The sequence below is a fragment of the Oryctolagus cuniculus genome, chromosome X (genome assembly GCF_051225735.1).
Source record: "Oryctolagus cuniculus isolate XC-2025 breed Fujian yellow rabbit chromosome X, ASM5122573v1, whole genome shotgun sequence".
NCBI lineage: Eukaryota > Metazoa > Chordata > Mammalia > Lagomorpha > Leporidae > Oryctolagus > Oryctolagus cuniculus.
In genome coordinates, this window is record NC_142888.1 from 94,255,039 (window position 1) to 94,282,489 (window position 27,451).

Consider the following 27,451-nt stretch of genomic DNA (forward strand, 5'->3'; position numbering starts at 1 on the left):
AGACAGAAATTCTGGAAGAATTCATTTATGAAGTACACAAGAGACAATATACTAAACCTGATATTCTGAAGCAGCAAATTAGGGAGATGAGTGGAACATGACATAATAATTTGAGTATGGAAAATATTTTCTAACTTTTTGTTACTTTGTTTGTTTAGTTACAACTCAATGAATCCGTGAGTTAGAGTTTTGTTTTATTTTTCTTAATATGAACAGAATAGAATTCATGCATTCCATAGGTACAGTTCCAAGAAGACAACCACACTTCCCTCACTACCCACTCTTCCAATCTCCCTTCCTTCCACCCTCCCCCCATTCATCAGTCTATTCAAAGATATAGTTTTTAAATATTTATTTATTTGTTTGAAAATCAGAGATACACAGAGAGAGAAAGAGAGGCGGGGGGGGGCGGTCTTCCATTGGCTGATTCACTCCTCAACTGGCCACAACAGCTGGAGCTGCGCTGATCCGAAGCCAGGAGCCAGGAGATTCTTCCAGGTCTCCCACACAGGTGCAGGGGCCCAAGGATTTGAGTCATCTTCTACTGCTTTCCCAGGCCACAGAAGAGAGCTGGATTGAATGTGGAACAGCCAGGACTTGGACCAGCATCCATATGGGATGCCAGCACTGCAGGCAGCGGATTTATCCACTACACCACAGCTCCAGCCCCTAAATATATAATTTCAATCCATTCAATAATCACAGGCTTAATTCACCATGAAGCAAAATATTCAACAAGTTAAAAGTAGAAAGACCACAATACTACAGGAGTATAAATAGCTGCTAAAAATAATCATCACCTGCCACATATCATTGAAAACATATTTTCTCTTTGATATGGCTTATTTCACTAAGCATAATGGTTTCCAGTTGCATCCATTTTGTTGCAAATGACAGGTTTTGGCTGAGTAGTATTCCATAGTGTGCATGTATGTGTGTGTGTGTGTATATATATATATATATATATATATAACATTTTCTTTATCTAGTCATCAGTTGACAGACATCTGGGTTGATTCCATACCTTAGGTACTGTGAATTGTGCTGCAATATACATAGGAGAACAAATAACTCTTTCATATGCTTATTTCATTTTCAGGAGTGGGATGGCTGAGTCAGATGGTAGATCGGTTTTCAGATCTCTGAGTAATCTCCATACTATCTTTCATAATGGTTGTACTAATGTACATTCCCACCAGTAGTGCATTAGGGTACCTTTTTCCTCACACCCTCACCAGCATTTTCTGTTTTTGCTTTTTGGTTGATAGCCATTCTAACTGGGGTGTGGTTTTGATTTACATTTACATTTTCCTGATGGTTAGTGATTCTGAGCATTTTTTTCATGTGTCTGTTGGTCATTTGTATTTCATCCTTTGAAAAATACCTGTTCAAGTCCTTTGCCCATTTCTTAACTGGTTTGTTTGTTTTGTTGTTGTTGAGTTTCTTGAGCTCTTTGCACATTGATATTAAACCTTTATCAGTTGCATAGTCTGCAAATATTTTTTCCTATGCTGTCAATTTCCTTTTAACTTTGCTGAGTGTTTCCTTTGCAGTGTAGAAATTCCTAAGCTTGATGTAATCTCATTTGTCTATTTTTATCTTTCTTAAATTTTTTATTTATTTGAAAGGCAGAGTTAAACAGAGAGAAAGAGGCAAAGGCAGAGAGAAAGACAGACAGACGGACAGAAAAATCTTTATCTGCTGGATCACTCCCCAAATGGCCACAAAGGCCAGAATTGGGCCAAACAAAAGCCAGGAGCCAGGGTTTTCTTCTGAGTCTCCCATGTGAGTGCAGGGGCTCAAGCACTTGGGCCATCCTTTGGTGTTTTTCAGGCATATTAGCAGGAAGCTGGCTTGGAAGTAGAGCAGCAGGGACATGAACCAGTACCCACACAGGATGCCGGTATTGCAGGTAGTGGCTTTACCAGCTACACCACAAGGCTTGACCCTATTTTTGTCTCTTTCAGCTGTGTTTCTGGGGTCTTTTCTAATAAGTCTTTGCCTATTCTAATGTCTTGCATAGTTTTCCTGATATTTCCCTCTAGTAATTTGATAGTATCAGGTCATAGATTTAGATTCTTTGTCTACTTTGAGTTGACTTTTGTATAAAGTGTAAGGTAAGCATCTTCTTTCCACTTCTGCCAATGTAGATCCAATTTTTCCAGCACCATTGGTTGAGAAGACTGTCCCTGGCCGGTGCCATGGCTCACTAGGCTAATGCTGCACCTGCGGCACCAGCACTCCGGGTTCTAGTCCCAGTTGGGGTGCCAGTTCTGTCCCCGTTGCCCCTCTTCCAGTCCAGCTCTCTGCTGTGGCCAGGGAGTGCAGTGGAGGATGGCCCAAGTGCTTGGGCCTGCACCCGCATGGGAGACCAGGAGGAAGCACCTGGCTCCTGCCTTCGGACCAGCACAGCATGCCGGCTGTGGTGGCCATTTGGGGGAGTGAACCAACGGAAGGAGGACCTTTCTCTCTGTCTCTCTCTCTGTCTAACTGCCTGTCAAAAAAAAAAAAAAAAGACAAGACTGTCCCTTCTCGAGGGACTGATTTTAGCTGGTTCATCAAAGATCAATTGGTTGTAGGTGCGTGGATTCATTCCTGGGGTTTCTATTCTGTTCCATTGGTCTGCATGTCTATTTTTGTGCCAGTTTGTGCCAGTAATAAGCTGTTTAGATTATAACTGCCCTGTAGTATTTACATCCAGTTTCTCTTCAAATAATTTTCTTTTAGTTAAGTATATTATTAAATCATACTTTACTGTATTGTTTCTTTACTTCATCTTCGTATCCTTTGCCAGTTTCTTATAATTAATGCAGTTTATGAATTATTATATGCTTTAATTCTTTTGTACCCTATTCACTTTATTGCTTTCATAATTTGTGTCTTTATCCTTCTTTGTCTTATTATTTTTAGTTAATTCAATAATTGTGAAATAGTTTCTTTGCAATCATGTTGTCTATTTATTAGTCCTCTATATGACATTAGTATTTCTTTAAAGTTTTATTTTTAACTTATTTGAACATTTATATCATGCTTTGTAACAGTAGGTTATCATTTTATAGTTGATTGTATAACACATTTAAGTAATTGGAATGCAGTAAAGGTAGGCTTATATTTTACAGCTGAATCCATTTCTTGTAAGGTAGGATAGGCATCTGAGATGATGTTCAAGGACTCTGCCAGCTCCACTGTGAATCATAGGCTAGGAAAAATATGATTGGATGGGCTGACAACAATGATGACTGAATAAAATATTGTGCCTGAAATTCCTCATTGGCTAAAAGGTAAACAGACTTTCACAATTCCACTTATTAATAGATAAGGTGCTTCTAATACACACTTTCAGACTGAATCTAATCCTACAAAAGATTGGATGAGGCTGAAACCATAGGTAGTACTTTATTACTTTCTGTAGAAACAAAATGACAACAAGCCTGTAGTTTTTGCACATTTGTTCACTTGTAGACACGGTTTCTATACTTGTGTTTCACAATTTCAAGCCTGAACAGACAAAAGATGGAGAGACTAACATTTGTTTGCCAAATTTTTATTTAGTCAAATCTGCACATTCTAGTACATAAGTTTCTACTATCAACATTATTTCTCAAAACAAAAGATATTCTAATATTAAAAGTATGAGGGAATTGTCTCAGAACAAAAGAGCATTAAACAATTTTCTTTCTTTGAAACTCAGTATATACCCCTTACTTTCTCCTTTTGTCATATATCAATATAAACAGAACCACAGGTAATCACCAGCCCATAGACTAATATCTTAGATTCATTGCTACAAGTTTTATATTGCTATCATTGAGATAACAGAAAATTATATGTTCCAACCACTTTAACTTAGTCTTTTTTTAGAATTCCCTACACAGTGTTACCTTTGTATATTGGCCTCTCAGCTTTTATAAGCAATCTTATAAAATATTCTGCATTTACCTTTAAAAGTGTTCATTTTTCATTGTGCTGTGCAATGAACGACATGATAAAATTTAGTCATTTAGAAACTGTCTTCCCTGAGGAGGTGATATGGGTTTGATATGGGTTTTCCTTTTCATAAAATTATAACTTATTTTGTTCTGGCTTCTAAAAAGCTCAAAGCCACCATTGCAGTTCCAATGCATACATTCTATTAGCACACATACCTTTTCCTTTTTCCTTGGTTTATAGCTTATATTTCTAGTTTCCTCTCCTGTTGTAATTGCTATGTTATAAACCCTCTCAATGTCTTTCTATATATATATATGAGTTACATATTAGCGTAAAATAACTAATAGTCTCATTACTTATTCATTTCCATATTCTGATTTCTCCTTTGTAAGTTTTTTGAGTGCAAGACCCATGTTGGATTCATCTTTGTATTTTTAATAGTGTTTAACATCTAGCAGACAGACTCAAAACATATTTGCTAAATGACTCACTGGCTAGGTGGTTAAATCGGATTTGATATCCCTCACCTGCATAGATGAATAATTTTATTCTGTGTTGACTATTTTAGGAACCATATGAAATAGAAAAATGTGTGTAAGAGTTAATGCAGGAAATCACTAAGTCTTCAAATGTCTAGTTTTAAAATAAAGTCCTATTTTCAGTTGCTGGAAAACTATTAATGATTTTTTAAAGATAACATCAGTATATCTGCCACATGCAAAACTTTGAAAGAATTGCTATACTTGTACTTTGAGATGTCTCTTCCCACACTGAAATGTTGAAATGATATTTGTAATGTTGCCAGGTTTCATTTTACTTGATTCATGTGACACTCTGTCAGCTTAACTAGAATACCTGGCTTTATCACATATTTCCTTCAAGATTGTCATACCACATTCATTCTTACTAGCTTCCTCATCTTTAACCCACTTTTATTCCATATCCCACATTGTAGCAGTGTCCTGTTTTAGACACAAATTCTTCATTGTGAATCAGTTAGAAGAGTTACCCCTGGTTTTTCTTTCTTTCTTTCTTTTTTTTTTTTTTTTTTTGAAATAGGTTGATCACAGTTTTTCAAGGTGTCTACAAATTACCCAGCAGACTCATAAGTATATTGCTCTTAATTAAACGCTACTTTCAATGACTAGTGCAGATCACCTTCAAAGCACTCTCCCAGCACTTACCTAAGATGTCATGGTCCGTGCAGCTCCCTGAATCATGAATGATGGAACTGTTGGTAAGTGTAGGGCCCTAGAAGAAGGTAAACTAAATAAATTTTTCACATAGTTTTACATTTGAAATACAGAAAGGTTTTTATCTAAAAATACATAATAGTACTAGAAAATGAATTGTTTGCATCACAGAAGACAGAACTTAGAAACAACATATTTGACTGTTAATGAAGATCTTATTATATGTGAATACATTTGAGACCATGACTAAAAAGCAAAAAACCATTGCAATGAAATTTCTACATAAAATAAAGACATGCCTGAAGACAGTTCAAGGATGGCATGACATACTTTGGGAAGGAAGTAAATGAATTCAAAAGACATGGCTCAGGTATTTCTGCAATTTAGAACCCAGAAGACTGGATGAAGATTCACAACTAACCACTGACACAAAAGTGTCCTCTTCACATCAGAAATGATGCTGTTCTTTATATCTATTAAGTCTATACACTGGTTCTCCTAATGTAAAAATCAAGGCTATTTTCATCTACTATTATTGAGTTGTACATCTTGTCATAATAAATAGAGTACAGTGAACCAAAAATCTCTAGGTGAATTAATTGCTCCCAGAAATGACTATCTTTTAGTGCTAGAAGCTAGGGGAGAACTGGGGGCAGTAGAAAATGTTCAAAGTAACACATTGCCATTTAAGAGATTCAGCATCGTTTACCGGCAGAAGTATTAAGATTTGCCAGCAGTCAGACTTTGCATTTGGCCTTTCAACATGACTGAAATTTAAGCCAAAATGTTGGGGTACAGCTTATAGAACCATACGACTCTGAAGCTGTTCAGAAATAACCTTTGCTTGCAGTACCCACTCACTCATAGATAGCACAGATAATGTTCTGGGGTTGCATGGGACAATTATTTCACAACTGGATTACAGCTTTCGACCTTTTTAAATTAACTACATATGTCTATTAGGCAAATACAGTGTCATATTTTGGAAAAGATGTCCTTGTATAAGATTATTCACTTCTAACTACATTGTGATCTACAAGTGCTCAACAGAAACCACTGCTGTTGTCTCAAGGCAGTGTCTGTCAATCCGATTTAATCATCATAAAGATCGTTCTCTGACAACAAGGACCAGGGTTTAGTATAGCAGACATCTTGAAGGGAGGTTTCTTAGTTGGGAAGTAGAAGATCTGTGCCCAGGGGTCGCTTCATTATATCTATTTAACATTTCTTAATATAAATCCAAAATTTCTGCTACCTTTCATGATACCATAGAGAGATGATTTTTAAAATTATAAGTGAATGCTTTAGCTGTGAAATTATAACCCACAGGACTGTGAAAATACTTACTTTAAAACTTAGCACAATACTAGGTGCCCACTGGGGATTCAATAATGGTCACTCAATAAATAAAACATGGTGATGATCATATCACTTTAGGTGCAAAAGGTTGTAAACCATGTTACTTTCAGCACTTAGCATTGTTGAATAACTCTGAATTTTGCAAAATGCTTACCTAAACCTGATCAAAACTCACTCAGTAACTTGTGGCAAATGCCCCTTGAATATCTTAAATTGTTAATGTGTATCACGACCATATTTTACTGCTAAATGACACTGGGAAGTTTTCTTCAGTAGAGATATTGTTTTGATAGGAAAACAAATTTTTATAGAACTTTGACAACGTCATCTCTACATATCTTTCTTTTTCTTCTATATCCAATACATGCTGCAGTTTTCTTTCCCAGAATAATTATGCATAGGAGTTAGGTAATGTCTTATATTCTGAAGAGCTCACGAATATCGCCCATTATTTTCATCCTTCTAGCTTTAATATTTAAGAGGTACCTTGGAAATTGTATTCCCATTTTAAAGGTGGAGCAGTTAAGACTGAGAATAACTGGTGGGTATTTTGAGGGTTGAGAGAATTGTCAAAATTGAAATATAAAAATAGAATCTCGCTTTTCCAAAGGGGAAAATTCTTAAAACTGTAACGGTACACTAGGTGAACAGATGATGTTCTGCTGAGCACCTTGGAAACTATGCTATTTTGTGTAAAATAGAGCAGCAAATCTCATCAAGGGAGATATATAGCTTCCCATCAGGCTTTGAGAAATATATAGGAGCATCTCTATTGTCATAATGATAGGGGATCTACTGACATTTAATAAACAGGAACCAGGAATTCTGGACATGCTGAAATACACAATAAAATATTGCTCTGAACTTAATATCCTTCTGCACCCACTCCACAAAAGCTATAGTCATTCTCTTCTCACAAATGGTAAATTTCTCCATCCAAAAGCTCAAAATCATTGTTGCCTCATGTGGGAGTTGTTGGAGTATGCAGATGAGTGATTATAACGAAATTGAGGTTATAGAAGCATTGAAGTAACAAGGATTAGTGAAATGACAATACCTATGTAGTTGAGGATTGCTGGGGAATCCAGGTGATATTTGTAGTGCTCAGAACTCATCTTGTTTCCTGATTGGTGGATAGAATGTCTCAAAGAAGCAGGATCTTAGCTTCATCATTATTTTTAAATAAAGCTTATTTATTTTGGTGTTATTCAGTTGAAAGGCAGAGAAAGACAGAGACAGAAACAGAGAGAGAGTTCTTTATACACTAGCTCACTCCCCAAAATGCTGCAGCAGCAGCTGGTGGTGGGACAGATCAAAGCAAGCCAGGGGCCTGGAATTCCATCTTGGTCTCCCACTTGGCTGGAAGAGACTCAAGTACCTCAATCATTACCTGCTGCCTTGCTGCTGCCTAGGCTGTGCATTAGCAGGAAGCTGGACTGGATGTGGAGATGGAGTACATACCCAGGCCCTCTGATATGGGATGCCTGCATTCCAAGCAGTGGCTTAACCCACTGTGACACAACGCCTTCCCCAACTCATTACTCTTGATTTGCTGATGGTTTTGAGAACTAGAGAAGCTGAATATCATTCCTCATATTCAGGCCCTCTGTTTGAGTCTGATGATTGGGTAGAAGTCTGGAAAATGCGTGATCTTTATCACAGTGCACAGAGATCACTGTTAATCCCTTTTGTAAGAGAAGAATAATTACGTTGGAAAATTTACGTGGATTCCTTTTGAGGCCTGCTTATGGAGTTGAAGATGCCTTCTGGGGAAAGCAGGTATAGAGCCAAGTGTGCAGGGCAACATTTTACTGCCATCAATGGTAAAATTATCAATAAATGACTTTAAATATCACTTATGTCACTAAGACTTCTAAGTTTGTAATGTTAGCTATTCTGAAGACCATACTTGAATTTCCAACAGCCTACTGAACAACTCCACTCAGATGTCTCACAGGTATCTTAAACTTAATATCTTTAAAATTAAACTCGAGATCCCTCTTCTTCCGCCCAATAAAAGCTGTGATTTTCCCTTTCTCAGTAAATGATAAATGTCACCATCCAGAAGGTTTTCCAGGGTAAAAACTTGGAACCCATTCTTTATCCTTCTCTTTCTCTCATATACCATATGCAACTCCTTAGGAAATTCTGTTTGACTCTTTAAGGCTTAGGCTAAATGCAGCCACTTCTTACCAACTCCAGTGCTAAAATCCTTTTCTAGCCACAATCATCTCGTATGGAGATCACTACAATATCCTCTCTACTCAACTCCTTGATTCCATCTTTGTCCCTCCTCCCATCTCCCCCAACTATTCCAGGCACATTATCTATTTAAATCATAAGTCAGATACCCTGATGCTTCTCTGCTCAGAACCCTGCAATGGCATCCTACTCACTAAGATTAATATCCAAAGTATTCAGAATGACCTACAAGGTCCTACATGATATTCCCTCCTCCCATTACCTCTGACCTCATGTCCTGAGATTTCCCACTTCATACACTTGGCTTTATTGATACTGGCTACCTTGCTGCACTTTGAAAATGTCAGGTATGTGCCCTTACTGAAGCCTTTAAATTAACGATTCTCTCTTCCGGGAATGCTTTGCACCATATGTCTACATAGTTAACTTGCTCAATTCCTTCAAATTAAAAAAAATGTTTATTTGAAAGGCAAAGACATAGACAAAGACAGAGAGAGATTGAGACATACAGGCAGAGAGAGAGGGGCGGGGTGGGGGGAATCTTCCATATGCTGGTTCACTTCCCAAATGCCTGTAACAGCCATGGCTGGTCCATGATGAAGCCAGGAGCCTGAAACTCATTCCCTGTCTCCCACATGGGTGGCAGGGACTAAAGTAGTTGAGCTGATACCTGCTGCCTTCCAGGATGCACAACAACAGGAAGCTGGATCAGAAGCAGAGGTGGAACTCAAGCCCAGGCACCTCAATATGGGATGAGGGTGTCACAAGTAATTTCTTAACCGTTGCACCAAATGCCTATCTCTCCCTCAAGATTTTGTGTTGAGGCCATCTTCTCATCAAGGCCCATCATAATTACTCTTCTTTCAAATTCTAACCTTCTATGTCCCAAATACATGGATCTCTGACACCCACTTGGGAGACTCCGAGGGAGTTTCAGGTGCATGGTTGGCCCAGCACTGCTTAATGAAACCATTTGGGGGATGAACCAGAGAATCATATTCCCTCTCCTCCCCTCCCCTCCCCTTCTCTTCTCTCCCCTCTCTTTTCCTCACCCTCTTTCTCTCTGTAATGCTGCTTTTCAAATACATAGAATAAACATTTTTTTAAAAAGTCTAACCTTCTACCATTCCCTGGCAATGCTAACACAATCACCTGCTCTTCTTTTCCCAAGGTACTTACTACTTTACAACATACTATTTAATTTGTTCAGTATGTCTCTCTCCCACTCCACTCCTAGCGAGTCTGTAAGCTCCATGAGGATAGGGATGTTTGCCTATTCTGTTCGCTACTTTAGGAAGGATCTTCAAAAATTAATAAAAAAATGCATATTACATAAAAACTAAGCATGAATCTTCAAAAATTCTTGCAGTGAAATAAAATTATCTTTTAATTCAACTTTCCACCAACTTTTTGAAATGTTCTCACATTCCAAGAATCTAGAACAGTGCCTGGCATATATTGGCACTACTCAACATATATTTATTGAATGACATTCAAATGTCCTAACACACATTCATATAGTTGAAAAGGTTTTTCACACACTATAATTTGAGGAAATACTCCTTGTTTTGTATGACAATAAGATTTTTTTCACCATTTTGGGAAAATCATATCAGAAACAGCAATGGCATTCATGGTCTTTGGGTATTTGAGTGTTGAGTATGTACAAAGTCAGCCTTGCTAGCGTTCATCTCATAATGATTTTAATGATAGTTATAAACATCTGACTACTTTATTATGTCTTCTGGAGTGGTTTTGTCTGAGTATTTGCATATTGAAATACATATTATTTTATTACAAATTACTTTCCTTTCATTTACCTTTTATGTTACCATTAAGACATTATATTGTTGCTTTTCTTTCTTTAATAGTGTGCGTCAGTAGGTAATAGTATCCACGAATTTAATTTCATAATTTTAAAGCAGGCTTTAGAAAATACTTATTACAAAAGCAATGGAGTCATTAATACTTCCAGACTGCACACTTCATGTGTAGTTTGTGGCTTTCCAGATATAGATAACTGGGCACTCTGAAAATATGGGGCAGATGACACAGATCAAACCCAATAATTTTTAATAATAAACCAAACTTGTGGAAAGTATTCACCTCACCATGTCCACAAAATTTCTTGTCAGCATTGGGAAACACAATTGACATGTCCAAGGTGATAAGCACGCCTAACTTCTCCCCCATAATTAGCTACAACAACAAATTGGAGAGCTTTTGCAAAAAAGGCTCCTCTATTCTCAGTGCAAACCTTTCAAGTCATGTCTACCTAAATTCAGCAAAATATAAACCCAAGTATATATCTGCTTGTCTGTGCCTAATGAGAAATATGTCCCTAGTTCTAATTGTCCCAGATGTATTTCCTGTCTAGTCCTTCCAAATCTGCCAAAGATTTCTTCCAGACAATATCTTTGGAACCTGCTTCCTGACTTTTACCTCTTGGCTATAGCAGCCTCATCTGCCCCTTCCAGAATAAAGCCCTTGAACTACACTCCTTTCATGCCTACTCACCAGAATGCCCCGATCCCAGCTTGTTTGTACTATGCGGAAAAACAGGAATAACTAGTCACTAAATTTAGACAGTTTGAAAGCAAGCTAAAATTGCTCTTAAACTTCTGCTCTCCTTATGACCTTGAGCTTTATTTGAAGTGCATGTTAAGATGACACTTTAATGCATGTGGTTACTATCAGTCTTTAAGATCTATACCAGATGAGTCTAAGAACCAGCAAAGAAACAGTCAATTCTTTTACTTCTATATTTTACAGATGCTATTTCTAATGGTGGCATTGTACATTTGTGAAATTCTGGCTGGCAAGTCTAAAGTATGATCCTATAGTTCCATATAAACCATATTTTTGTGTTTTTTTTTTCTTTTAAGATTCCTGTCATCTATCCGAATTTCAAAACACTTAGTCAATAATGAGAGTTTGATTCTCCCACATAGGCTGGCATGAAAGAAGCTTTGGGTGAATAAGCAGGCTGTAAGTTCTTACATAATGCATCTTCCTTAAGGAAATCGTTGAAGTTATAAGATATCATCACCTACTTGGGCACCTGGCCAAGACAATGAACTGAGCAATGATATTCATGCACACTCTCCACAAATAGTATAAGTCATTTTAACAACCTCTACTATTCATCACTTAGCTTTTAGTTTTTGTAATCTAGAGTTCAGTGAAACTCTCTCTCCCTACTGGTTTCTGTTCATTCACTGCCTCCCTCTCTTCTTTATGTCCTGGCTAACCAAGATCCAGCCATGCTCTCACCCACTCCTAAGTTTTCTCTCTCACCTCCAACAGAAAAGCAGAAAAAGAAGGAAGGGGGTAGGACAAGAGGAAAAGATGATAGAGCACTAACCAAGAGAAAAAAGTCATGAATTTGTGATGACACCTTCCATTGCCACTCAATTCTACTCTTCTCCCTAGTCAGAGCTGTTGCCTAAGGTGCCAACTGTCACATGAAGAGAAGCAGATACCACCACCATTCATCTTGGAATTGACCCGAGGTGAAAACCATGTCTCAACCTCTGCTTGAACAAGAAGCTACATAGAAAGTTCTGGTGTGTGGGCTGGTGGAAGTCTCAGAAAACAGCCAGATTGGCAGGTGTGCAGGTGATCTACAAGTCAAGAACCCATTGACATCTAAGGATCCAAACGTCAAGGTACAATGTAAAACAGAAATGCAAGCCACTAATGCTAATGTTCAATAGAAAATCTGAGAACTATTTTGTGGATATGGGTACAGATATCTACCAGCTTAGTTCTTCCTCACTGGGATGGCTGATATTGTTAGTGCAGACATCCCAGGGAATCGGTGGTCAGAACTCATTCCTTATCTGGCAGCCATTGCCATAAACCTCAATAGCCCAGAACACAAGAAAGAGTCAACACTGGATGCAATTTGTTACATCTGCCAAGATATTTGCAGAGAGAAGCTACAGGATAAATCCAATGGCATCCTGAATACCACTATCCTGGGGGAGATGAAAGGAGACCCAAATAGTAAAATAGTCATGGCTACTAAGGTTCATGGCTACTAAGGCAGTCTTGAACCACTAGAGTTCACCAAGCAGACTTTGACAAAGAGTCTTATAGGCAATTTATTTTGTGGGTAGTCAATAGAGCAACTTATTATCAAAATAATAGGTATGAGTGGCTAAATTAGAGTAGCTTGTATTATCCTTACATGGAGCCATATATGATTACTACTCTTTTTGGGGTGGTCACAAATGAAATAATTAACATTGACTTTGATGACGTGGACCTATAAGGAATAAAATCTTGATCCAAAGTCTGTGATGAAAAAAAATAGGCTTGGCCATTAAAGTAGAACAAATAGTGCCCCTAAACAAGCATGCAGCAAATTCCATGCCAAAGGAGCACTACACTCAAGCTTCCAATTCTCACAGACAGTAGCAAATAACAACAAAAAAATCATGTTTCTGGCCACTTGATGTGCAAATGACATTACAGTGCATGTCTCTCTCTCTTTTAAAGAACATATCAAGAACTCTTAGTCATAGAAGGTTACCACCATGCTGACTTTTTCCTGTATCTTGGGAAGACAGATATCCAATAAGCTCCAACTCCTACTTGTTTAGCAATGCATATCTCAATAGAATTAATCAAATGGCCTTGTATAAGTTGTTTGACACATGATGAGTGTGCAAGCTGCTCCATGTAGCTGCCAGTGATGTCTTCTTCACTGCCTTGCTACAATGTCTGATGGAAGACCTTAGTGCTAAACCCAGAATAACTTCAAAGCAAGCTGGGATTTTTCCAGTCTAGCTGAACCTGCTTATGAAACTTCATATATCATGATTAGGAATAAACAGCTACTTATTACTTACATTCACATTTCAGAATCTCATGGAGACCACAGTCAGGACTTCTGGCCACCAGAACACTGGAGAAGTGCTGCATATGAATATTTGATGGAACATATAGGAAGTAGTACAAAGTACTATTACCTCCCAGTTCAAAAACTGACTTTGGGAAAGAGGGAAAGAAGGAAAGGAGGAAGGAATGAGGGAAAGAAGGAAGAAGAGAGCAAGGAAGTGGGCAAGGAAGGGAGGAGAGAGACAGGAAGGAAGGAAGGCAGGCAGGCAGGCAGATAGCACACTTATATTCAGCAATTGGAAAGGATGTACTGAGATTAGTAACAATTAGTGTGACAACTCTTCGAAGTGTTGACTAAGGGAGAGATTAAAAGTGAGCAAACAAAACCTTGCTCCATGGGCAGCAACATAACTGAGGCAACTGAAGAATCAAAGCTGACCTGTGTTCATTGTAATGATACCTGTGATCACTACTGTGAATTTCCAATCTTTCAAAAAACCAGGAAAGGTGGAGTGTGCACAGATGTTCAAAATGCCACATTGGAAATTTTGCCACAGTAGCAACAGCTGTCAGTAGTACTGTTGGTTACTTATGTGAAGACTGACTCAAGAGCATGCCATCACATTGGACATCTTGGAAAAGAGAACAAGACATGATATATTTAAATGAAGAGGAGGAAGAAGAAGCAGTGGGGGAAGAGGAATAAGACAGAGGCAGGAAGGAGAAGAGGAGAAGATGAGGGAGAAGGGAAGGGGGAAGGGGGAAATGAGAAGGAAGAAAGAAGGGGAAAGGGGAAAAAGGGAAAGGAGGAAAGAGGAAGGACAATGAAAATCAGCAACAAGTTAGCTCTTCCCAAGTTCGCCGCAATTTACTGTTATGTCAGCTTGCACTGGGTGGAATAACTAATTTTTCCCAGAGAGGAGAGACTGTGTTTGGCAGTTGTATTTGTCATGAAAATTAGTCTGACATATGCCAGTGATGATAATGGATCCTGGGTTTGTGGACCTTTACTACACAAAACTGCACTCAGGCATGCGAGGAGGAAGATGAGGAAAAGTTGAGAAGTATTCCTAGGTATGGGTAAGTGAAGTTGAATCTACATTCTGAACTGCAAATGATTAAAGTTTATGTTTTTCCTTTAAAAAAGTTTGGGGAGATAGATGTTGCATTTCACAAAACTAACTGAAATTCTCTCTACTGATAGAGAACAACAGATACAAAATAAAAGGAAAAGAGGAAAAGAAAAGATACTTTGTAAATCTTTGGTTCTTTATTTTTACTGTTACCATTATTTTAGGGAAAACACAAACAAATGCTCAGAATAAAAATAAGACCTCCAAGACCAAAAAAATAATAAAAACATAAGGAAACAAAAATTTAAATGATTCAAATTACCTCTTTGTAACAGTACAAAGAGAAAGCTCTCTTTTGACCTGTATGTGAAGAGTGGACACCCACTAATACGTCCAGGAGTTTATAAAAATATGCAAATTTAGGTGACTATTTTGGTCTGAAATGAAGATAAATTTAAAGACAAAATATAATAAAATAACCATTTAGAAATTATTTGACCTTCTGTTCTATTTTGTCTCCAATGTAGTGTTGTTTTCTTGCTATTTTTTAAAACTAACCATAAAAAAACAACTAAAATATGTGCATAAAGGATGTGTGTGTGCATAATACAGCTCTCATAATGAAAATGACATTAATAAATGTAGTATTCAATGGTATGGCTATATCATGACCTATTGAACCATTCAAACATTGAAGCCTTCCTGCATTTTTTCTGGTTGGGAGCTTTTACAAATAAAGATGCTATGACCAATGGCGTGCAGGTTTTTGTACAGACATGAGCATTCATTTCTATGAGGTAAGCGTCCAGAAGTGCAGTTGCTGGGTTGTATGATAGTTTCATGTTTAGTTTTTAGAGAAACAGCCAAATTATTTTCTAGAGTGCATGCACCACTTTACTTTCTCTAGTGACCTTCTAGCTCTGTCTATCCTTGGTTCCTGAGGTTTCTAGCCAGTCTAGACTTCTCCTGACCTTTCAGTCTTTTTTATGTATGTTTTACATATAATATCCAAGGTTTACTTGTGTCTTAGTAGGAAGAATATGGAAATATACATCTACTCCATCTTTTTTCTATATTTTCTTTTGATAAATGTCGCTCCCCCTCTTCATGGAGGAACGACACTAAGCCCTGCCTAGGCTTCATATCCGAGTCATGGCACCATTATGTCGCTCCCCCTCTTCGTGGAGGAATGACACAGGACCCTGCGCTGTTCTTTTGTCTGCTCGGCCCTCCCTGGGTTTGCTGCTGGTTCTTCCCGGGTTGGCTACCGTCCCTTCTACCTCCGTGGAAGGGGGGTTCCCCCTGCCACTTTCCCCACTTCCGCGGGGGAGCGGCACACCGCCAGCCGGCTCTCTCGGGGGCTGCACAGGTGTTCCTTCAGATAGATGTTCCTGGTGCATGTTGTCTCTCTCCTCCTTTATAGTCCTCTTCCACCAATCCCAACTCTGCTACCCACACGCCGAGTATGCTGCTCTCCTCCAATCAGGAGCAGGTCCTACAGTTTATTGGTTGAACTGGAGGCAGCTGCGTAGAAGCTGTTTCCTCCTCTCCCAGCGCCATATTGTGGGAGAGCAGATGCATAGAATAAGTCTTAATTCCAGTAACAGTATAGTCCGAGTTGCTCCCCACAATAAACACACAAAGTCTATGTTCTTCTTTAGTGTTATATGAAATCTTAAATTAACTCATGATTTTTAAAAGATGAGATAAATTTCCATGTAGATAAAACTAACATGATAATTTTCCTTCGCTGATAAGGATATGAGCCACCCACTTCACTGAGAATCATTGCTACCCCACATTTTCAAAATTGTGACAGCTTGATTTCTAATCCCCCTACTTTTAAAGCCAGCCATATCTCCACTTCCTAGTTGGGCTTACTGTTTTAATACTTGTGACCTATTATGACCAAAGCATCAAAATCAGTATCAGATCTTTGGCCTAGTTTTTTAGAACAAAGATGTTCAATTTCAGATAAGTTTGAATAAGCATCAGATAAGCATCCACATGCTTAATCAATGCTTAGTTGAACCAGCAGCCTTCCACAAGCTTTTGAGGCCTGCCCATCAAAAGAGATTTGCTTTTTTCAGGGTTTTGCTTGATTCAAACTAACCTGCTAACCCTTTTGCTTTGCAAAAAAATTCACCAGTTTGGAAGCATCAGGTTTGTGATGGATGCATGGGCTTTACAAACACAGTTTGGGACTATTTTAACACATATACCATGAGCCATGTACAGTTATAAAGGGCTACTAGTTGAGGTTCAATTTCAGCACAGATTTTTGTAAAGGAGACGCATTTTCACAAAAATTTATTTTCCCTCTATAGCAAGTTTGACATCATTGTATGAATCTTCAACTGTAGTAGAAACAAAAATCTTTTATTAATGTCATTTTGGCATCCCATATCGGCACTGATTTGAGTCCTAGCTGCTCCTTATTCCATCTTGCACTCTACTGGCCTGAGAAAAGCAGTGAAAGATGGCCCAAGTGCCACTCATATGAGAGACCCAGGTAAAGCTCCTGGCTCCTGGCTTCAGCGTGGCCTGACCCTGGTCATTTTGGCCATCTGGGAAATGAACCGGTGGATGGAAGATTTCTCTCTCTCTCTCTCTCCCCTTCTCTAAAACTTAACTTTATAATTAATTAATTAATTTTCAAAAGATGCCCATATCCCATATTGGAGTGCCTAGACTGGAATCCCAGCTCCACTCGTAATTAGTTTTCTGCTAATGCATGCCCTTGGAGGAAGCAGGTGACAACTCAAGTAATAAGATTCCTGCCTCCCACATGAGGAACCTAGATTGAGTTCCAAGATCCTGGTTGTAGCCTGACCCAGTCCTCACCACTGGCAAGTGGGGAGTAAACCAGCAGATTGAAGATCTCTGCCAGTCCGTCTCTGTGTGTGTGTCTCTAGTAAATAAATATATTTTAAATGGTCAAAATTTTATTATTCCATTTATTATTAATAATATTATTTTCTAAATGAGAAAATTATAGAGATGAAAACACAAATTATTACTCTCCAAAGCTTAATGATGTGGGACATAAAGGGTAGCATGAGGTAGATCTCTGCAGTGATGGAATAGAACTATATTTGGGTTGTGATGGTGGTTACATGAATCTACATTAACTGAAAACGAACTATATATTTACATATTCTCTCTGTCTCTCTCTCACACACACACACATGCACACACACAGTATCCAAGTTAATTTCATTATTTTCATATTGTACTGCAGTTATTTAGGATGTAGCAACTGGGAGAAAACTGAGCGAAGGCACATGGTGTTTTTCTACACTACCTTCAGCCTATGGACCTATATTTCAAATATAAAAGTTTAAAATAAGACATAGGTTTGCAATTTTGAAAAAAATGCTGATAGAGGAGGAAAATGTAGATAACCACTGAATGGGACAAAAGGGCTTTTGTTAATCTCAATTTTGAGATGAATGTCACATTCTATTTGACTAAAACTTCAGTTAAAGATTATACTTTTATTTGAATCCCTGAGTTTCTGCTTTTTAAAACTTGCTGGTGATGTCTTTTTGGGGGACTGGGACAGGGCATTTGCACTGAAAAAGTAACCTTCACTATCCATACCCCATAACATGTGAATACCTTCTCTTCCAATTTTTTATGTGTAACCAATATAACCACTACTAAAATATTACTAGACTGACTTTGTTCTCAAAACTCATGCTCAGAAAAGTATGACTGGATCATCTAGAAACAGGAACAGAAACTTTAAACAACAAGGGCTTATATCAGATTTTTAAAAATTAATTTTTTAAAAAATAAAAGATATTTCAATGTAGGCAAATCTGAGTTATTAATGATAACTCCAAGATCACAAAGGATGAATTTTTATATTTTTGATCTATCTTTTGCATTGACTTCCACACTCAAGATTATCCAGTGGTTCAGTATAGCTACTAGGGCTCTGGCCATAATGTCCCTATTATTGGCAGGAAGCAAAAAAGAGTTCCTGGAAATCCCACTCCAGCTCTCATTTACAACCCATAAACCATCCAGGATAAAATTGGGTCCTATTATTAACTATGAAAGATAGAATAGATATCAGTTAGGCAGATAGCATTCTGTCAAATATGAATTAAGCATCATAAATAAACATAAGAATAAGCATAAATAAACCCATGAATACCTAGTCAGGCCAATGTGTTTGTGTGTGTGTGTGTATATATATATATATATATATATATACCATCAATAGCTGGAAACAAGACTGTCATTGGCAATGGAACAAGGTCTTGTAGAATTGGAACTTAAAAGACCATATAAACAGTGACATTCTCGTCAGAAGGAATCTGAGCTTTGCATCAACAAAAATCTTGTGAGGATTTCAGATTGTCAGTTGCTAAACTTAAAGGGAAAGTGATTGAAATATAGCTATTCACTGTGTCTAGACATATATAGCAGTTAAATTGGGACCCACCAAAAGTAGCTCACCCAGCAGATTAAAAGGTGTCATTGACAGAACCTTACAAGTTGTATAATAAACAGCAACACTGTATCACTAGCTACAATACTGGAGAGATCTTGCCTAACCTGAAGGAAAGCCTGTTCATTTGTGAATGAGAATTTCTGGAGAAATAAGATGCCATTGTTATCACAATTTTATGGATAAGGAGATTGAGGCCCACTGAGATTAAGATACGTGGCAATTCACTCAGCTAACCGACAGGGCTGAGATTCTTTGTTAACCAAAGTGCTTACTAACTAGATCTGCTGCACAAATCAGCATTACTTAAAAAATATTTTATCTGTATGTTTAATCCGGATGTAAGAGGTATGTATTGCCCCTTTCTAGGAGATTGCTTTATTTTTCATCCAGCATACAAAGTTCATGTTATACAAACCTTTGGAAAAACACAGTTTCTGGAAAACACAGTGTGCTTAACTGGGAGAACTGAGCCAGCTAGTGCATTGGAGGTTTCAGCTGAGACTACCTCCAAGGGATCCATCTTCCTCTCCAGCGAGGAAGAGCCCAGCTGCATCTCTCCTCCAGCATTTTATCCAGCTGTTCCAAAGTGCTTTGCTTGCAGCGATAGCCATGACCAGCTCTTTCTACTAAAGATAAAGCATCCTGATTATAGCAAGTACTCCTGCTGCAAACCATACCTTTTTGCAGTGGCTTGTTTGTTTTATTTAAAGCCATTTTGACAGCACTCTGCTTTCTCTGCTTCTATAAATAATCAGCCTTAATGATAAAGTATAACCTGCACATTCAAATGCACATTTACTTCTATATATCTTCGTGCCCTGAATAGGCACAGCTACAAAGACATCAGTTTTGAACACGAGCATATGGTTCTGAGAACTTCATATTTCAAATTCACAATTCAACTTAGGAATTGAACATAATGTTTTCATTAACACTGATGATACACAAAACTGCTTCTTAAAAAAAAAAATAAAACCTGGACTTGAGCTGTGAGGTTGGAGCTTTGAAGCTACTTAGGATTGAATTTTTATATTGAAAAAAATCATGTCTGACAGCAAGATAAAGCACACATAAAACATTGCCTAAATTCACAATGCTTCTGTTCAGTCCTTAAAGGAGACCTGTAGATGAATGTTCCTCCATTGCCAGACGAGTGATTTTTAGTTCCTTGCAAGTACTCTGTCATTGACTTTGGAACTGATTCTGTGTCATGTTTTCACACTGCACTGTGTCCTCCCTGCTGGTCATCAGCTGCTCCAATCCCTTCTCAGAGTCCCGTTTTTGGTGCCTATGTCAGACAGAGACTGCAGGGAGAAGAGGACTCACACATAATTGCATATTATTCTAAAGTGACTTGGAACTCTATGGGACACCTGGTCATGCACACAAAGAATGGAAATACAGTCATCTGAAAACTCTTTCAGTTAAATGTCTTTCTAACAACAGAGCCAGGTACTCCCCATCTTATTTGCCCCAAACGGAAGCATTCAGTTTGTCTATTAATGGCTAAGCCTAGGGAGCTGCAGTCCAGCTTCTTCCCACTGTGCCCAAACTGTTCTTAATAGATCATCACTTTAGTACAGACAAGCATACAGACAGCATGCAGAATACATTTTTGCCTTGATTTAGAAGGCTTACAAGAAATAGAAAATACATGGTGAGAGTTCCCTGTAGAAATGTCCTCTTCTTATTGCTCCTAAGATATTTCTCATGGAGAAAGGAGAAATGGGAAAGAGCAGTGCACTGACTTGCTTGGATTCTCCCCCCCCCCTTCCTTCTGACATTGGAACCTTTCTCAGGCTGCCACAGGCCTCCCTTGCTCATTGCCTTTTGGTTGCCCTTAGCAGTTTACATCATTTATTCCACCTTCCATTTTGCCTCCTCCCTCAGATTTCACTCCCTAGTTGTTCTTCCGTGTTTCCTGGTGAACAATCCTATTAGTCTGAACTATGAAAATGATTTACAAAGGAGAATTCAATAAAATGAAGTCATGATGAAAACAAGTACCATGACAAAACTAAAAAATTTGTAATTACATAGAAATAAGCAGGGCCAGCGCCATGGCTCACTAGGCTAATCCTCCGCCTTGCGGCGCCAGCACACCGGGTTCTAGTCCCGGTCAGGGCGCCGGATTCTGTCCCGGCTGCCCCTCTTCCAGGCCAGCTCTCTGCTGTGGCCAGGGAGTGCAGTGGAGGATGGCCCAAGTACTTGGGCCCTGCACCCCATGGGAGACCAGGAGAAGCACCTGGCTCCTGCCATCGTATCAGCGCGGTGCACCGGCCACAGCGCTCCAGCTGCGGTGGCCATTGGAGGGTGAACCAACGGCAAAGGAAGACCTTTCTCTCTGTATGTCTCTCTCACTGTCCACTCTGCCTGTCAAAAAAATAAAAATAAAAAAATAAAAAAATAAGCAGAAGAAATTTTTAAATGTATCTGTGGAAAATGGTTTGCTATTATTATTTACACTTGTATTTATTAGTTAATAGTTTATCTAAGGAAAAAAAGTATGTGAGATAATTAGTTCCAATTGATAAAGCAATGAGTTTTTAACTTGAAAATCTCAACTGAAATTTTAAAGAAAAATAAGAAGGGAATATCCTTATGTTGTTAGAATTGTACTTATAAGCCATAACAAATCTGTTAAGAACTAATTTAAATTTTAAATAAGCAATTAATTTAAAAAAGATTTTGGAGAAGTTAAAAATTGGTAGTCCACAGGTTGAATTTTGCCTGGATGTTTTGTTTTGGTGTTCTGTTTCGTTTTTTAATTTGGAGGTGAGCAACAGAGTTTTGCTTTATTTCATTATGATTTAATATGATACTTTTCAGTGGGGAATACACTCTCCATTTTTCCTCAAATGGCACCTCTCCATATTGTCTGCTACCTGTCAGGCAAGAAACAACCTTTAAGTTTTTATTTCTTGACCTAGAGATTTTATCTGGTCTCACTTCCAAAATCATTTCCTCCAATCCCACTCTTTCAAGTCTATACACTGATGCCTCTCATAGAAAAGAACCGCAATTCAAAATGCTCTTCTCTCACTACATTTCTGATGTTCAAGGACATGCATTTCTGATGTTTCAGGACATGCCAAGTTAACCAATTCAACAGTTCATGTGTTTTTATATTTGCTTTTCTATTGGTGGCAGGATAACCTTTGTGTACTGTGATAACCTCTACAAGAATAGAGTTTTATTTCCAGTCCCATGGTAGTGTAGCAACTCCATATGCATGGTAAAGAGTGATGGAAGCTTGAGAGTATGATTTATAGTTAAAGACTTCAAGGCTGTGTCGGAACACCTCAGCACAGACATGTAACCACATTACTCACCGGCAGAGCTCATCCCTATGCCTGTTTAACAATGAATTGAGGAAGGTCCTTTGGGCTTCCTATCATCATTTCGCTTTTGTAAAAGATCAGAATCCAGCAGGGTCACATGCAGAATCAGCTCAATAGTGAGTAAAATCCACTGGAAAGCAAGGAAATTGCATTTCAGTTGCAGGTGCAGATTTGGATGGCCTTATCCCTTACACATCTGCCTAGAATTTCTTATTGCTACTAAAGAGAATAAAAGGAAAGCCATTTGGCAGAAGGGATGTGTTTCCTTCTGACTTTGCCTTAAAACCTCTTCAATTGCAAAGAAGGTGAGAGGAGCCATATGCTGCCTCTATCATGCACTGCTTGCTGTGCCATGCTAACAGGAATGTTTTGGTGCTGAGAGAGTCTCTTGAGCACGTGGCAAATCAAGTTGTAAACAGTTGGAAATACCTAAGCTCAGCAAATACACCGGCAAATATGTTACCATTAGAAATATTCTGGAGAAATGGTTTTGCCCTAACACAGAGTAAAGTGAATTTCAGAATCTCAAATTTGTGCCCCGAAAAATACTTCTTTGTATCAAATAAGAGCTAAAATAGGACCCAGATCAGAAAGGATCATCAACCTCAGCCTGCTTCTGTTGGCGGATGCAGTAAATGGGACACCCTTACTCCATGAAGAGAAGCTCACCCATTGATGTTAGGCCTGCCTCCCTGGGCTACATGTGTATCCATGTGTGCATAGATGTGTGTGTTGTTAAATCTCAAACCTTGTGATATCAGTAGCAGGCCTGAGATAGTCTCATATCATTGAAGAGTTATATTAAACTTTAGAGGCCAGCATTCCTGCTGTGGTCGTGGATTTCCCACTCCATTCCCCAAACTGTGTTCTGGACATGGTACCCTGAGGTAGGAAGACAAGGAATAGTACAATAATGGTTGCTATTGCCCTCAATGTAAATGTTAATGTATGTATGCAGCCATGGTGTGGCTATCATTACTTGCCCATTAGTAGATTGAGCATGCTCAGCTTCTTATATGTTAAAAAAAGACACCCCAGAAATGAATATGTCTTTCACTTAGAATTCAAAACAAAACTATGTGGGCTTTTTAAAATTATTTTTTCATTTCACCTTTCAAATAGGAAACTGACAGAGTTATGTGAAAACTGTTGCCAACACTGGCAAAACTTATAGTTGACAATGTTATAGGAAAATAGAGAGATTTTTAGTCGGTTAAGTATGTACATGTGCATGTACAAACACATACACTCACCACATATAATAAAAATAGTGCCTTGGAATTCTTTTTCTTCCCTTTAATGTGTTGTTGATGTACCCTGTCACTAGACCAAGAGAAAAATATTGGATGTTAGGTTAAAAGGCCCATGTTTCTGCACAATGATTCTCAGATCAGTTCACTGGTACTCAAAATAGCCTCAAGAACTTTCTTCCCTTATTCTGTAATTCAGAATAAATGTGATTTCATAGACGTAGAGAGTAGAATAGTGGTCATTAGAAGTTGTGTAGGGTAAGAGGAAGAAGGGATAGAGGGAGATTGGATGATGGGCATCAAAATACAGTTACATAAGAGGAACAAATTCTAATATTTTACAACATAGTAGGGTACTTATATGCTACAAAGGTTATAAAATTATACATTTTATAAAAAACTAGAAGAGTTCAAAATTATAATCATTATACATTGTATACGTGTATTATCACACTATATACCATCAATATGTATAATTATGACATGACAATGAAAATAAATTTTAAAATGTGAGTTAGAGGAAAAAAAAGTAGTAGATAAGTTGAAAGGTTTTAAGGGCTATAAGACCTATCTGGCATTCCTTAAAAGTAATGTCACTTATTTTATTCAACAATTTAAAAAAATCATTATCAACAGAAGCCTTGTTATTCAACTATGAGTACCTTGTTCTTATTTGTTGTTATCAACACCCAAATCCAAGACATCTGTTTTGTAAGATATGTGAGATGTTAAAAATGAAATTTGTGTATCTTTCCTATTTCATTTCTATTATTCTACACTCAGCTCACTCTGTCTACTAACTCTTATCTTAATCTAAAATAAGTAGTGAGTGACTATTGGATGTGTGTCCCCCTAACAGACTTTGCTCTCTGTAAGAGCAAAGATCATGTCTGTCTCATTCATGGAGAAATTTCTAACACCCATCCCACCACCTCTAACATAATAGGTACTCAGTAATTTTTGATGAATAAAGAATTAAATAAATCAATGAAGTGAAATTTTATATCATCCCTATTAAAACATCTCTCCTCTAGTATCAAGTTTTAGATAGCCCGAGGCAAAATTCTTTTCCCATGAAGTTAATAACTACATACAATAAATACTCCATATTTGGTAGCTGTCGCCATTCTTTGAGCCAGAGAAACGACTGAATAAACTATACAAATCCCTTCCAATTCCATTATTTCATGATCCAATGAAATACTGAAATTTGCAGCTTGCCATCAAAGATCTAGGTAGCTATAAGCTAGTAAATGTGACTGAAATTGAAATATCATATAATGTTCAGCCCAAAAGTAACACGCACTGCCAATGTCCTAGCTGTCAAACAGGCATGACAGATTGCACAACTGTTTCAACAGTTTACACGACCAGTTTACACGAGGCTGTGAGAGCAGGAAGGAGGGATCTCCAAGAGAAATCATTAAGAAATAGTAGTTCAACCCGAGGCCCTAAAGGGAAGAATGCTAAGGGAAACGGTGTTTCATTCATCTGCAGGAATTCACGAGTGAGTTTTAGGTTTGTATTCTTGACTGTGGATGTCACAAATTATTAGTGTTACAAATGTGATTTTCCAGAAGGAAGGAAGAGAAGGTCTTACAGAATAACTCTCACGCTACAGGTAATTAGGAAGAATGAAAATACACAGAAAGCACAAAGGTAAAAAATGGAGGAAGTATCGGTGAGCAGGAAGTTATTATCTCCATCACGTAAAGCGCTGGGTTCATCTTAGAGAAAACCTGAAGAAAATGCTTGATAAGAAATAGTACAATCTAATTAAGAAGCTTTACAGTGAGAACGAGGCCGGCATTGTGGCTCAGTGGGTTAAGATGCCATCTGTGATGCCAGCATACCTGGGTGCAGGTTCAAGTCCCAGCTGCTCCACTTCAATCCAATTCCTTGCTAATTAGCCTGGGAAAAGCAGCAGCAGATGGCCCTTGCCACCCATGTGGGATATTCAGATGGAATTCCAAGCTCCTGGCTTTATCCTGGCCCATGCCTGGCCATGGCAGCCATATGAGGAGTGAAAACAGTGGATGGAATATCTCTCTTTCTCTCTCTGTCTCTCCCTCTCTGTAACTCTGCCTTTCAAATAAATAAATATTTATAAATAAATAATAAAGCTGAAACTATATAAAAGAAAGGAAATCCCTTAAATTATTGTGTGCCTGAATCTGACGTATGAAAGTGCATACATTCCAGGCCAGCTCTCTGCTATGGCCAGGGAGTGCAGTGGAGGATGGCCCAGGTGCTTGGGCCCTGCACCCCATGGGAGACCAGGAAAAGCACCTGGCTCCTGGCTCCTGCCAGGATCAGCGCGGTGCGCCGGCTGCAGCGGCGGCCATTGGAGGGTGAACCAACGGCAAAAAGGAAGACCTTTCTCTCTCTGTCTCTCTCTCTCACTGTCCACTCTGCCTGTCAAAAAAAAAAAAGAAAGTGCATACAACAAAGCAAGTAAAGCACTTGGAAAAAGCCCTCAGGAATTCTCATGAGAAAATAACAGGAAAGATATTTAGAAGCCATAGTTCAGCTGTCTTATATCAATAGCAACAGTATGAGGAAAGCAGCTTGAAATTCTCATACAGAGAGGTTAAATAGAGTGTCACTGAGACTCAATACGATTATATACAATTAAAAATTAGAATTAACGGTAATAATCTGTTCAATAACAAATTTAACAGCAGAAAGATCATCAGATGTCATAAAGATATACAGTGGTAGAAAAAAATTCCATGAACCTAGAGGCAGAAGCATGGTGCACAGAATTAACAAAATAACATGATTATGTGAATCTAATATGATCTGTTTGGCCACATGAAAGGTATGGACAGTACTTGCAATACTGATCACACAGCTGGTATACTGGAAATTAAACCTTAATGGGGACTGAAATTTTAAGAAATGTGTCTAATGTCTACTTGTTCTGAAAATAAATCCTATGAATTCTTGACATACCCAGTTTTTTACTCATAAGCACTTGAAGAAGTAAAAATGGAAAGCTTTTACACAGCAAAGGAAACAATCAAGAAAGCAAAGAAACCACCAAAAGAAATGGGAGAAAATATTTACAAACCACATATCCAATAAGGGACTAATACACAGAATATATGAGGAAATCAAGAAACTCAACAACAGCAAAACAAACAATTCCGTTAAGAAATAGGCAAAAGACATGAACAGACATTTTTCAAAGAATGAAATCCAACTGAGCGGCCAGTGCTGTGCCGTAAAAAGCTAAGCTTCTGCCTGCAGCACTGGCATCCCATATGGGCACCAGTTCAGGTCACAGCTTCTCCTCTTCCATTCCAGCTCTCTGCTTGTGGCCTGGGAAAGCAGGGGAAGATGGCCCAAGTGCTTGGGCCCCTGTACCCACATGGGAGACCCCGACGAAGCTCCATCTCTCCCTCTGTCTGTAACTCTCTCAAATAAATAAAAATCTTTATAAAAAATAAATCCAAATGGCCAACAGACACATGAAAATATGCTCAAGATAACTAGCCATCAGAGAAATGCAAATAAAAACCACAATGAGGTTTCAGCTCACTCCAAACTGTCGCTCCCCCTCTACGTGGAGGAACAACACTAAGCCCTGCCTAGGTTTCCTATCCGAGTCACGGCACCATTATGTCGCTCCCCCTCTTCGCAGAGGAACGACACAGGACCCTGCACTGTTCTTTTGTCTGCTCGGCCCTCCCCGGGTTTGCTGCTGGTTCTTCCCCGGTTGGCTACCAACCCTTCCACCTCCGTGGAAGGGCGGTTCCCCCTGCCACTTTCCCCACTTCCGCGGGGGAGC

The 27,451-nt window shown here is 38.5% G+C and overlaps 1 long non-coding RNA gene across 3 annotated transcripts in view; it reads right to left on the reverse strand.

Annotated features, from left to right (window-relative positions):
* Positions 1-379: 379 nt before the first annotated feature.
* The window catches only part of LOC149119702 (uncharacterized), a 174,605-nt gene continuing 147,533 nt past the window's right edge, over positions 380-27,451 (reverse strand). For 2 of the 3 annotated variants that reach the window (XR_016227885.1, XR_016227887.1), the window contains 3 exons: positions 22,400-22,538; positions 5,115-5,181; positions 380-669 (listed from right to left, as the gene is read on the reverse strand). This is a non-coding gene — a long non-coding RNA (uncharacterized LOC149119702). The remainder of the gene's footprint in view (positions 670-5,114; positions 5,182-22,399; positions 22,539-27,451) is intronic. The other variant, XR_016227886.1, reaches the window with a different exon arrangement.